A 6,016-nucleotide genomic window follows, 5' to 3' on the forward strand; every position below is an offset into this window, starting at 1 on the left:
ACAGGACTGATGAGGACTTAGATGGAGAAGTCCTGGTTCTTGCGCCTGGCTTTTTAGGCACAAGCACATGGTGTCGCCAACCATGACCATCTGGCCACGGCGGAGGCCGAGGTGCAGCACTTGCACAAGGAGTTGGTGGCCTCCTAGAGATCGAGGGAGGAGCTAGCCCGCTGGGAGGCACAGTCTCGGTCTTAGGTCGAGGCTTTGATGTCCTAGGTAGCCAGTCTCAAGGATGTGATGGCTATCTAAGAGGCCAAGCTTACCTCGACTGGCGTTGCCTGAGAAATGGCTGAGCAGGGGCATTAGCGCCTTGAAGCTGAGTGCTAGAAGCTATGCTCCACTTGTAGCGGCAAGTTCCCTTTCGTTCCGTTCTGCGCTGTGTTTTTGTTTTGTCATTGTGTCCGACTATGAACTAGTTATCTTTTCATAGGATTGCGCATGAAGGCGCTCTCGGATCAGGATGAGAAGGTGACCATGAACTAGAGGATGCTTGAGATGCACAACTAGCTAGCCATGCTAACTGCCTCCGGACGGGCTCTCTATGAGGTCGTGCTTAGCGTCGGTCGAGGGAGGGCCCTGCTGCCGCTTTGCCTCGATGAGGCCCGCCTCCATGTGGATTCCTAAATTTCCAAGGGATTTCATCATGGTGCTCTTGCCGCCTTGACGTCGGTTGGCTCGCACTACAACGGTGTTGATTTTGAAGTCGTTGGGCGAGGGCATGCTCTAGGGAGGTCTAAGAGCGAGGTCCTTGCCATCGAGAGTGCCATTGCCCAAGGCATGGAAGCCCTTGCGAGCAAGATATCAGGCGTAGGCATTCGTCGTTAGCATCAATCTTTCAGGGTGTAAGGTTTTGTCGAGGACTCCTAGGGCTTTTTGGGTGGCTGACTTGTAATGGACATGTTTGGTTTTTGTGCGGAGGTTAGGTGATCAACAGATTCTTTTGTCATCTAGCTGCCTTTTCATTCAAATTGGAATGTGCTTCGTCCCCTTTGGTCCCACGCTCGTGGGTGCGTGTTTTAGCCTAGGGTTGGCCCATGAGGCTAGAACAGTGCATACCCTATTGGAGCGGCGTGACGTCAAGGGACGGTCACAGATCTGGCTTGATGCGAGAAGAAAGTGGGCAGGTGGCTCGTGGCCCTTTGCCTCCTATCCCTTTTGCCTTGAGCAAGCGAGTTCCCTGTTCATGCTGATGAGAAGTCGAGGCTCGGGTCATCAATTCATCGCGGCGAGGGGCGTTGTCTGAAAAAAGTTCATGATGGATGGATCGCTGGGACGATGACAAACGATGTTGTGCCATGGATCGTGTGTGTGCCTATGAGTGTAGCCCCCATGAGTGAGTCGTGTCTGGCCATGAGCGCAAACCATAGTGAGTCACTTGGGAGTCGAGCGCTACTAGGTCATGCTGCATGGATATCATGTTACCTTGTTTGCTCTAAGGGTTGACCTTGGGTTTCTGCGAGTATTGGTGAGCTCGTATGTGTATGTGGACATGCTTGGGTGATGAGGCTAAGGTCAAGGTGGATATCACTGACCGAAGTACCAGAAGCTGACGATGAACTGGTTGTCGTAGCTCTAGGCAGAGTTGTTGCTCAAGGCACTACGAGCCCCTGAGCATTTGCCTATGATGGAGTTGTCGTAGTCCCCAGGCCATGAACTAAGGGGATGCTTCTTTACCACTTTGAGCGGTCATAGCTAGCGTGGGTCATCCTTTCGGGTGGCCTTGGGCCGATCGTTGCCAGCTTGACATCCTCGAGGGGCCTGCGAGCCCCCGAGGGCTTCTTCGCACCTAGCTCATTGTAGCCTCTGACCGGGAGGGCTCACGCATTTCGGCCCTTGAATCCTCTTAGTGCAACAGCGTCGTTGTCACCATGTCTCCACTTCTGGGTGGAGCTACCGCTTCTGACGAGGAACTACCATGACCTATCGCTGTGGAAGCTAGCCTTAAGCGCAACGCGGTTCGATCTGCTCGTCGTGGTGTGTGGTGCACTCGGGGGGCCTACTTCCTAGGATGCACGTGCCTTCGAGCAACCACTGATAGTCCTCCGAAGTGTGTCATGTAGCTTGCCCATTATGCAGGATCGGATCTTGGTTCCAGGCTTGACCCTGCATGATGTGGTGTCGGTTAGCGACTCGATTACTAACAACAACGCCACATGGCGACGGGTAGCTTCATCGTTCATGCACGCCCTGGCTCGTCGCGTTCCGATGGTAGAGACGCTGTCTGGGGTGAGATTTTTTGTAGTGTCCAGCTCTGCCGCACGACAAGTCTGGACAGAGTATGAGAGGATGATAGGCGTTGCCCTGTCGTTTCGAGCAATCTCGTGGTTCCCTAAAAGGATGTGGCCTCTGCGGGCCATTCCTTGGGTGAGATCGCCGTGAGGCATGGATGTCTGGCTTCCTAGGTGGAAGTCTCGGCTATGGCCAGTAATGAGAGAGGGCATTAGGCCCCTCACACAGGTGCACTCCGAGATGCAGCCCCTAAGGGTAGTTTTGAGAGTGTGTCCATTGTAGACCGTAGGATCTAGACCTACAGGACGGAGGTCCGAGTCGCATCTGAGGGTGGACACGGACGTTGGCCCTTTGGTGCTGATGAACTCATAGTTTTTGTGGCAAATATAGACGTCGTGGGCCATTCCACTAGCGATTTCACCGATAGTGCGAGGAGCCATCGCTTCCTTCAATAATAGAGAGTGCGCGATGGTCCCCTACCTGGCGCGTCAACTGTCAGTTTTTTATAAACCAGACTAGTAAACTTATACGATTGCCACGCTACTCTAGGAAGATGATGGCAACATTCAATAGACACGAGGATTTATATAGGTTTAGGCTAGAGCCCTACGTCCAGGTTCAGATATGATCAAATGCGTGTTCCTCGCTTGAATGCTCTGAAGTTCTCACAATAGGGGGTGCAAGAATGGTGAAAGAGATGGAGGGACCTATGCTAGGCGAAGGGCTGCCCGAAGAGAAGCTCCAGGAGCCCTACTACAATGGTGAATGAATGGAATGGTAGAGGATTCAGAATATCTAGAAAGGGTGCCCTGGCTGCCCTTATATAGAGTTTAGGGCCTAGCGCATACAAAGTAGTAGGTTCTCCCGACCGAAGGGTCATGAGCTTGAGGGAGGTCCTAGCTAACTTGGCTTGCAAGCTATGCCATCTTCTGGTGCATGTCCGATCGTGGCTATCATCATGGTCTTCTAGCCGCGTTGTGATAGGGTGTGGCGTGGCGCTATTGTGCTATCTATGGTGGCACTGTAGCCTCGATGATGATTCGTCAGTCGTCCTATGCAATGCGGTGTCTGTCGTGCCCTCCGTCATCGTTCCTGGTCTCCAAGGCCATCGTTCGCCTGGTGGCTTTACGGGACTAGGAGCCATGACCCTGATCGTTGGGGTCAAGGCATTCTACCGGTCTAGATGGCCTCTTCGTCGATTTCCTTTGGCAAGGGTGGATGGGATCGTACAAGCATCTAGTCGGTCCATATTTGGACGATGGGTGTTGTACCCATTGACACCATGGTGCAGTGTTGTCTCATCGGTGCGGCATGGCATAGGGATGGTGTCTGTCCGGGCTGAGGTGACTGTTGTCCCTTCGGTCCTTACGGGGTCAGTGCGGCCTGCTTGCTCTTGTCAGAGCAGGCACGCCTAGCTATGCTCAACCTCCCCCATCTCTTTCAAGGGTCATGACGGGGAGAGGTCGTGTACGAAGGTGGGTGGAAGAGGTTGGGTATGACCCCGACCTTGGCAGCTAGTTTGCCTCGCTTGGCTTTCGCTAGGCATTGGTCGTTGGGGCCCTTGCTGACTGTTGTGCTGCAGGCCACGTGGCCTGCTAACTAATCGGTGCCTTGAGACACCCTAGGGTTACAACCCTGACAACTAGCAACTTGCAACTATGAGCACCTTGGGAGACAACCATGCATGGCGAGGAAGAAAACAGGGAGTACAGACTTTTACTACTGGCCATGAACATAGTTTCTACAAATTGCATGTAGAAGGGGGGCATCATCCAAGGATGGCCTTCACATAGCTCCGCCAGAACATGAATGACATTATAGCCAATGAAGAGAAGAAAACTCTTTCAATGAACAAAACTACTATGACATGTTTGCTTCTGAATTCCGATTATCTCAATTCTCAAACAACAGAAAAACAAAAATAATCTAACACCTCAATGCCTTGTCGGAATCACAAGCCAATAGGGGCATACGGCCAGGTTTTTGAATGGAATTACAGAAGACCAGATAAATTAATCAAACACTTCTAAATTTGCGGAATAATTTGGCACGCGTACCTTCACTACAAGCTTGCAGGCTCCAACAGAAGCGCCATCACCAGTCGTCAGTTCATGGATGCTAGGATGGAAAGGTTTTACAAGAGAAAAGCATCGTGCAGTGGTACTAGTGCAAGGAATTCATGTGGTCTAGATGATATTAACTAGGAAGAGAAGATCAAATATGACCCAGGCTTAAGGAAGGAAATTGATGCTTATCATCGTAATCAGAGAGAGAGAGAGAGAGAGAGAGTGAGAAGGAAGTATTTGGAGAATGGACCATGCCAACCTCGCACGTGCAATTTTCCCTCTACCCTGATTGGGGAAAAAGATAATCCAAGAAGGTTTCAACCGGAATGGTTTGACGAGTTTGGAAGTTGGCTTGAATATAGTGAATCAAAAGATAGAGCATATTGTTTCTGTTGTTTCTTGTTTAGAGAAAAGAAGGATGCAGGATATAAAGCACTTGTTGTCGATGGTTGGAATGGTTATCACAGGAAAGAGCGGCTAAAGTTGCATGTTGGCAATGTTGGTGGATGACATTATATTGCAATGAAGAAGTGTGATGATTTGTTACAAAGAAATCAGCACATAGATGTTGTTTTGCATAAGCAAAGTGAAGCATCTAAGAGGGCTTATTTTACTCGGTTGAATGGATCCATTGATACTGCTAGGCTATTAGCAAGGCTTGCCTTTCCATGGCCATGATGAGTCAAAACAGTCTTTGAACAAAGGGAATTTCTTGGAGGTTTATGATTGCTTAGCACAACATGATCCGAATTTAGGGAAGGCAATGGGTATTGCAGGTAATAGTTGTATGGTGGCTCATGACATCTAGACAGACATTGTTGAGTGTTTTGCAAATGAAATTATTCACTCTATTCTTGAAGAACTTGGAGATGATGTGTTTTGGTTGCTAGTTGATGAGTCAAGAGATGTTTCTTGCAAAGAACAAATGGCAGTGGTCTTAAGGTATGTTGACAAATGTGGAATTGTGAAAGAGAGATTTGTTGGCCTTGTGCACGTGAGTGAAACAACTTCTGCTTGTCTCAAGTCATCTATTGATTCTCTATTTGCAAAATTTAAGTTGAGCTTAAAACAAGTTAGAGGTCAAGGATATGATGGTGCTAGCAATATGCGAGGTGAGTTTCTCTGGGCTGCAATCATTGATTATGCGAGAAAGTAGATCAGCATATTATGTTCATTATTTTGCTCACCAACTCCAATTAGTCATTGTGGTTGTTGTGAGAAAGCATAAGGGTATTAGTAATTTCCTAACCATGATTCATAGCTTATTAAAAGTGGTGGGTGGATCAGCCAAGAGAAGGGACGTGATTAGAGATATCAACCATGAACAAGTGACAAAGGCCTTAGGTTGTGGACAACTAGAAACTAGGAGAGGGTTAAATCAAGAGTAATGTCTTCAAAGACCTAGAGATACTCGTTGGAGTTCACATTATAAAACTCTAAAAAGTTTGGTTGACATGTTTCCTACAATTGTTAAAGTGTTACAATTTGTGAAAAAGGATGATAGAGATTGGAAAAATAGAGACCAAGCATCAAATCTTCTAGTGTACATTCAATCTTTTGACTTTGTATTTTTCTTGCATCTCTTGCTGGACACATTAACCATCACAAACACTTTGTCATTAGCATTGCAACGCAAGGATCAAGACATTGTGAATGCTATGAAGTGCTTGAAATCAACTAGATTGCATTTGAGTAACCTGAGAAGAGATGGGTGGAGCAAA

Source organism: Miscanthus floridulus, chromosome 19 (assembly GCF_019320115.1).
Source record: "Miscanthus floridulus cultivar M001 chromosome 19, ASM1932011v1, whole genome shotgun sequence".
Classification (NCBI taxonomy): Eukaryota; Viridiplantae; Streptophyta; class Magnoliopsida; order Poales; family Poaceae; genus Miscanthus; species Miscanthus floridulus.